The 8,760-nt window shown below is 39.1% G+C and overlaps 1 pseudogene; it reads right to left on the bottom strand.

The window, feature by feature from the left end:
• The window catches only part of LOC123268002, an 8,394-nt pseudogene extending 7,406 nt beyond the window's left edge, over nucleotides 1–988 (bottom strand).
• Between the last annotated feature and the right edge of the window lie 7,772 nt (nucleotides 989–8,760).

Below are 8,760 nucleotides of genomic sequence, written 5' to 3'. Positions count from 1 at the left end.
TATAAGACCTTTCTCTGGGATATTGCGTAAACAAGCCATTCCGAAGTAATTGAAATTCAAAAATAAAAAAAAAAGTTTTCTTGTGTTATTTAAATAGAAAAATTACAAATGAATTGAGGCAAACCTTAATATTAATATTAAGGGCTCTAATAGGCGCCAAAATTTTTGTTTTTAAATGTACTTTCAACTTTTCAACACCATTAAAAAAAAAAAATTTTTTTTTTTTTAAACACCCTAATATATATATATATATATATATATATAGGGTGTCCCAGAAGTCACGGACGCCATTGTAGCATCTGATGAAAAAAATAATTCTGAGACGAAAAGTCTTTAGCCATTTTTTAATTAACCTCATAGATAATTAATTATTAATTAAAAATAACGTCTCTTTATTTGTTAGAGAAAGAGCGCCAGTGTTCAGTAAAGTGCGTGCCAAACAAAGACACAACTAACTGTATGACTAACTAGCTTCTATAGCTAACGTAGTCATACATATTTACTTACATTATTACTTACTCTAGCACAGGGAACCGCTTTCGGCGCCTTGATACCATTTTCTGCTGACTAGGGAACTTGACAATAACCACCTAGTTCCTAAGGGCGGAATAATCTGAGTTCAACCGCGGAATAATACAAGTTCCGCGCAGTGATACAGGTGTTTGGCGGCATCCGCGACCGAGGTTTCATAAACCTGGGACCTCCAGGAGGAGCGGCCACTTGTAATCAGTCAGTCGTTTAGTCTGTCCGAATCTATGTCGAGTCCGATCTGTCATGCATCGTAATTAATTGTTTCCTAAGACTCTCATTCTCTTTGCTGTCCCATCTCTCCCTCTCTCAGTTATAGAATCAAAAGTATTGCATCAAATGGATTATTGTACTGGTGTGGCGGCACTGGTTCCTCGGTCACGGCTTTACTGGCAGCAAATCTCAACCAAGCGCTCGAAGCGCCCACCAACGGCCAGAGGACAAAACACACCAATTGCATATCTACAGCTATGGCGTTAAATATTTATAATAATCATAATATGCTATATATAAGATAGTCTAATGCTAATACAAGTACCTGTGTAATTTGCTTAATTAAATATATTACGTATTAATGTTTAATTTGTGTTTTCACGTCATTAATAATAATAAGTAGAATTTTCCCTCAATAACATTCTACAATTGGTGACCCCGACGTGATATTACAGTGAATATTTTTACGCAAAAAACTTTTTCCATTTCCAACCTCAAACTACGAAGCCACGTCGGCAGCCACCTCTCTCGCTCTCAAGAGATTTTTGGTGCGCTTTCTGTTAGCGTCTTTCAATGGTCTTCAGATCTCCTTCGAAGGATAATTCAAGGCAAAACATGGTCAACATAGATCCTTAAACGGGTCTTCCCCGAGTCAGCAACCTCATTGACATACAAGATCCTCCACTTGATGGTACTCCTGGAGCCGGACAGTCTGATGCCAATGCGAGACCTCCAAACAACCCACCAACACTTTCGGATAACACAGGTGACTCAAACCAAAATAATTTTAATTTACCTCATGGACATTTATATGCTGTTAATCTCCATCTGCCTCAATTCACAACAGATGAGCCCGAAATGTGGTTCGCAATAGCTGTAGCAGATTTCTCGGCAAATCGCATCACCAGTGACAGTCAAAAATACAGCCAAATTCTGAAATCACTGCCCATCAAGGCCAGCAAACAAGTGTGGGACATCATCAGCAAACCGCCGCTTCAAAACAAGTATGGTACCTTAAAAGCGGCAATGCTAAATCGTTTCTCAGAAACTCGTCAAGTGAAACTCCGCAAGCTTCTCAAAGAAATGAGACTCGATGACAAAAGATCTTCACAACTTCTACGGGAAATGCGCGAGCTGGCTCAAGAATCAATCGGCGATGAAGTACTACATGAGCTCTGGATAGCTCAACTTCCAACTCAGGTACGTCCCTACTTGCTCATGTCACCTGATATGAACAATCTAACCGCTTTGGCCGACCTTGCCGATCGATTCGTCATGAATGCCTCTAACAATAATTCAATTTTCGCTGTCAACAACTCCAATATGCCTCAAGCAATCACCAGTGCAAAATCTGACCGATTATTATTAGAGGTACAACTCACACTCCAATCACTACAGCAGGAGGTCAGCAATATTCACGTCCAGCTACAGCAACTGCAACAACAACAGCTGGCTTTGCAGACATCTAACCAGCAGGCTTTACAAATGTCTCAGCAGCAACAGTATGTCCAGCATAAACCGCGGTATCGCCAAAACTCACAAGGTCATCGCCCCAGGAACAGATCGACGACTCCTAATCGCAACGGTTACTGTTTCTACCATCACAAGTGGGGCAATGATGCTCGTCAGTGCATCAAACCGTGCAAATTCTCTCCTCTTCCAACATATCACCAGGGAAATTAAGCCCGCTGTCATTGGTTGGGGAAGTCAATGACAGTAACAGCAAAATTCCCACTCAAGAACTCCCCCTACACATCTACGACTTCTCAACTCAACAGAACTTTCTGATCGACTCAGGATCAATTGTTTCCATCATCTCTGCACGTTACTTCAACAAAAAACTCGAAGAGGACTCCCTCAAGCTGTACGCCGCCAATGCGTCAGCTATTAGCACCTACGGTAGCAAAATTGTTCATGTGGACTTGAACCTACGCAGAGATTTCACCTGGCCGTTCATTATTGCTGATGTGCAAATTCCAATAATTGGAGCTGATTTTCTCACTCATTTCAATCTTCTCATTGATCTCAGGAATCAACGCCTCATTGATCCTCTCACATCTTTTTCAACTAAAGGAGAAACAATACATACTCGCACTTACAACATTTCGACTGTAGATTCAACTTTACCATCACAATATGCAGAGTTGCTCAACAGTTTCATCGAAATAACTAAGCCAATCACGAAGCCCAACTTCACCAACATCAATCATGCTCACCGCATAATCACAAAAGGCCCTCCAGTCTCAGCACGTGCTCGCAAACTCGCGGGAGAAAAAGCTGTGTCCGCAAAAAATCAAATCTCCGACATGCTCGAACACGGGATCATCAGACCCTCCAGCAGCTCCTATGCCAGTCCAATACACATGGTCAGGAAGAAAAACAATGAATGGAGACTCTGCGGCGATTATCGTCATCTCAACTCAGACACCGAGCCCGACATGTACCCACCGCCGCTGATACACGACCTTTTCTCACGTCTACATGGTGCTCGCATCTTTACAAAACTCGACCTTAACAGAGCCTATCACCAAGTGCCAATGCATGAATACGACATACACAAAACGGCAATAATTACACCCTGGGGTCTCTATGAATATCTAGTCATGCCATTTGGACTAAGAAACGCAACACAAAGATTCCAAAGATTCATGGACACAGTGTTTCGAGACCTTGACTTCATCTTCGCATACATAGATGACATTCTCATCATGTCACAAGATGAAGAAGAACATAAAAAGCATCTCAAAATTGTCTTCGAGCGTCTTCAGCAACATTCACTCAGCATCAAGATCAGCAAATGTGTCTTCGGTCAGTCTCAAGTTGATTTTCTAGGTTACCACATAACACCTGAAGGATACTCACCTATCACCGAGTGGGTCGAGGCTATCCTCAACTATACCAAGCCCAATACAGTCGAAGAGCTCAGACGTTTCCTTGGAGTTATCAACTATTACAGAACATGCGTGCCGCATGCAGCACATTCATAACTCCCACTGTACCAATACATCAAACATTCCATCAAAAAAGACAAAACTAAAATCTGCTGGACCGCTGAGGCTGAAAAAGCGTTCGAAGAATGCAAGAGCAAATTGGCTAAAATCACTCTTCTGGCCTATCCATCTCCAGATGCACCAATAACTCTCACAACGGATGCGTCTTCCACTGCAATTGGAGGTCAACTTCAACAACTCGTTCACAATGTCTGGCAACCGCTAGGATTTTTTTCAAGAAAACTCACCCCCACAGAACAACGGTACAGCACCTACGACCGAGAGTTATTAGCAATCTACTCGTCTATTAAATTTTTTCAACACCTCCTAGAGTGTCGAAATTTTACCATTCAGACGGATCACAAACCTTTGACCTACGCTCTCAAGAAAAAATTAGCCCAAGCCTCAGAGCGTCAACTCAGACAGCTGGATTTCATCTCTCAGTTCTCCACAAACATAGTGTACGTCAAGGGTGATGAAAACGTAGTAGCTGATGCGCTCTCACGCATCTACGCGATCAATATGCCCACTGAACTCTGTCCAGTGAACATTCGTGACGAACAAGTCAAAGACGCAGAGCTACAACACCTCCTACAGGGCAAAACCTCTCTTCAACTTCAGGAATTGACAGTCGAACCAGGCATACAAATTTTCTGCAACATATCTTCAGACACAGTTAAACCATACATCCCAGCAAGCTTGAGAAAAACAGCCTTCAACGTGATACACGATCCTGCTCACCCGAGCGGCAAAACAACTTCAAGACTTCTCAGAGAAAAGTTTATCTGACCCGGAATACGCAAAGACGCGACTAAATGGGCTCGAGAATGCATCGCTTGCCAGAGGTCCAAAATTCACCGTCACACTAGACTACAACCCAATCACATCGCAGTCCTGGATTCAAGGTTCAACCACCTCCACATTGATCATTCATCTGCCTAACATACGTGGATATCAATACTGTCTCACAATGATTGACCGTTTCTCAAGGTGGCCCGAAGCAATTCCAATGTAGAATATGACTGCAGAAACCGTAGCTAACGAACTATTCAACCATTGGATCTCTCGTTTTGGTTCACCTATCACGATCACTTCAGATCAAGGCACGCAGTTTAAATCTGCCCTTTTTCAAGCTCTCACTCATCTCGTGGGCACACAAAAGACACGGACCACAGCTTATCATCCCCAGTCCAATGGCATCGTCGAACGCATGCATAGGACCCTGAAAGCAGCCCTCATGTGTTATCCTAAACCATGGCTGGACATATTACCAACTGTACTACTAGGTCTCAGAACCTCACTCAAGGAAGATCTCCAGGCCAGTCCAGCGGAAATGCTCTACGGCACGTGCTTGCGAGTTCCTGGAGAATTTTTCGTCTCAGGAGACCTCTCGTCGGATCCCAAAATTTTTATTGAGAAACACCGCGAATACATGCGCGGCATTCGCCCAACACAGACGGCACATCACACCAAGGCCAGAGTCTTTATCCTAAAAGATTTGAGCACATGTTCACACGTCTGGTTACGCTGTGATCATGTCAAAGCTCCGCTTGAACCACCATACCAGGGGCCTTATCTAGTCATAGATCGATTGTCTGATCGTCTGTACAAAATTAACGTCGACGGCGAAGAAAAAAACGTTGCAGTCGAAAGACTGAAGCCCTGCTACGTCAGCAAGTCTGACGACCAGCTCGTCAACGATGACGCACCATCAACATCTCAACAGATGCAGCCACATCACTGGGGTGCCTCACTGGATCCACCCAAACGCACTTACGCTCGTAACGTGACTTTTAAACAACCTGCCAAAAGTCAATTAGGGGGGAGTGGTTGTGGCGGCACTGGTTCCTCGGTCACGCCTCTACCGGCAGCGAATCTCAACCAAGCGCTCGAAGCGCCCACTAACGGCCAGAGGACAAAACACACCAATTGCATCTCTACAGCTATGGCGTTAAACATTAATAATAATCATAATATGCTATATATAAGATAGTCTAATGCTAATACAAGTACCTGTGTAATTTGCTTAATTAAATATATTACGTATTAATGATTAATTTGTGTTTTCACGTCATTAATAATAATAAGTAGAATTTTCCCTCAATAACATTCTACACTGGATTAGATTTGCTTTCATAAATAGAATTAGTTTGTAAAAGAGACTCTCAGGGCCATTTCGGGCAACTCCCATGCTTTGGGGTCGCCCAATAAACAATTAGTACCGTAATTCACGAGTATTCTTCATTCACTGAGCAACCCACCCTCTTATCAACATCTAAATATTTTTCAGTAAGACGCTGAGCTAGTCCGGAGGTCTGTTTACGTGACAGGTAAATAACCAGGTGTAGGCTCACATGTAACAGTCTCTCAAAAAAAAAAAAAAATAATATTGATTATTATATTTTTCATCATCAAAAGGTATTATGGTTTCTCATTTAAGACTATGAAAAAAATTCAACACTTGTAAGCCATAAACTCTTCTGAAAAGTATTGAAATGATGGATCTCTGTTGATTGCCTGTAATCTGATTAATTTTTTATGATTTTACTTTGAAATAAACAAAATTACAATAATTTAATATTTTTTTCAAATTTTTCATCCCGATTATTTACTGAAAATTTCTCATTTACCTATCTTTTTATACACTTTGAGTATTTTTAATGAAATTAAAAAAAAAAATATAATCAGCACTTTTTCATTGTTGACTAGTAAAAAATTCCTGACTTACCGACATTATACGGTCGTTTCATTCACAGACTACTGTGCATCTATCACCAAGTTACGGTTTTTTGACAATTTATATGTTTTCGAATGACTGTCAAATGACAGACGATCGATCGACGATCTACGATTTTTACTTTGGTAAAAAATCGGACAAGTCAAGTAAAAATTTGATTTTTCGAAGAGTGAAGTATGATAACTATACAGAATAAAAATCATAAAGTAACAGTGAAAAACTTTCACAATGATACTCGTCGTTCACTGTCAAATGACGGCCGTTCGATAGTAAAGTGACGGTCATTCGACGATCATTTGTCGACACTGTGAATTCACGGTACATTCACCGTCGTTTCACGATCATTTTACCGTGACCACGAATCTGCCAGGGATATATTAAAATTTATTCCTGGAAAATTATTTTTCATTATATTTTTTAATTATTTTGTGTAAATAGTTTTGGGGTAGTGGGGTGTATATATATTTACACTTGTTGACTCAAATATAAATTTCTTAATTCCTGTTTATACGTTCGTATTAATAATTTCATCATTATATTTTCTTAATCCTGGTAAGTAAATGATAATTATTGTACGTTGCTTCATCGAGAGTTACTACGATTGAAAAATTATATATCGTTACAAAAAATAATACGGCTACTTTTTATCATGGGCGAACACAGCCAGCTGCACTTTGTCCGTTAAAACTTGAGCTTCAAAGACTGTCATTATACCCATTAGTGACATTAGAATCACAAATACTTGAATTTATCACTAAAAAGCCTGGTTTATCAATTTATAGTTTGAATATTCAAAGTTTACAAGCCCATAACAATGACATTATCGACAAAGTAGCTGCTAATTCAAATATTCTACTTTTGACTGAAACGTGGACTCATAATGATGAAGACATTTCCATTCCTAATTTTAATTGTGTAGTTAAATATACACGCTCTAATATAAGATCTGGAGGTGTAGCTATTTATCAAAATGATAACGATACAACACACATTGTAACACCATCAATGGACATTTCAGTACATAATATACAGGCACTTGGAGTACAACTCAGTGCTGTAGGAGAAATCTGTGCCGCTGAATGTACAACGGAAAATGGCCAGTCAATTTTACTAGTATCAATTTATATATAACCGAATAAGCATATCACAGACATAATAAAATTTATTCATCGTGCACTTATACCATTTTCGGCTGCTGTTGCGGAAGAGCTTAATCAAGACTTAGAAAAAATACCTATAATCCTTAGTGGAGATTTTAACGTAAATTTTTCATCGGAGTCATCGACCGTTTTGGTTGATTTTTTAAAGACTAAATTTGATTTATCGATGAATAATAATCCAAATGAACCAACGACAAAACATGGGACAACAATAGATGCGGTTTTTTCGAGATACTTAAATAGAATACAGACAAAAATATTTATTTCACATTTTAGCTATCACAAGCCGCTGATAACATTTGTTGATAATTCAAGTAATAATAAAGAATAAATAAGATGATAATTCTAAAAAATAAAAAGGAAAAATAAAACTTACATTTGTTGTAAACATAATATTCTTGTAAATAAATTCATTTAAATTTTAATTAAAAAATGTGTAATTGTTTTAATTCTTAAAAACCGAATAATTAATCCAATAAATTTATTTTGTTTAAGAATAAATGAGATGCTATAATATATATTTATATATATTGATCGGTTTATTTATTTAAAGCGGCTTAAAGAAGTTTCACTTCTATTGTGACCTTATGTCTGTGAGACTCACTCATTTTTTTTTCCTTTAATTAATTATTATTTAGAGTCGGATTTTTTTTCCCCTATCTTTTCCCCTTTTTCCCCTGTACAAGTATAAATACAAATATAAATAATGCTGTGAAGTGGGAAAGAACAGGAGTTACGGTAATTATTACGTGAAGCGTTCCACATTCACGTAACAGGATATTGGTAGGAAAGGATTGAGAAAGGGATGTGGAGAGGATCATCTTAATGTGAGTTTATAGAATATGCGAGAAAAACTTATTAGATAGCTCGGACTGGAATTCGAACCCAGAACCTTCCGAAGACATGTCGGCTACTCTACCATTTGAACTATCCGGTCTATACTAAATTTCCTTTCGCTTATTCTATATACATTAAGCCACACCGTCCATCTTACGGCAAGCATTTTTACAAATATGAATAATGCTGTGAAGCGGGAAAGAACAGAAGTTACGGTAATTATTACGTGAAGCGTTCCACATTCACGTAACAGGATATTGGTAGGAAAGGATTGAGAAAGGAATGTGGAGGGGAT

This window comes from Cotesia glomerata, linkage group LG6 (genome assembly GCF_020080835.1).
Source record: "Cotesia glomerata isolate CgM1 linkage group LG6, MPM_Cglom_v2.3, whole genome shotgun sequence".
Classification (NCBI taxonomy): domain Eukaryota; kingdom Metazoa; phylum Arthropoda; class Insecta; order Hymenoptera; family Braconidae; genus Cotesia; species Cotesia glomerata.
This window is presented reverse-complemented; position numbering and strand designations above follow the sequence as displayed.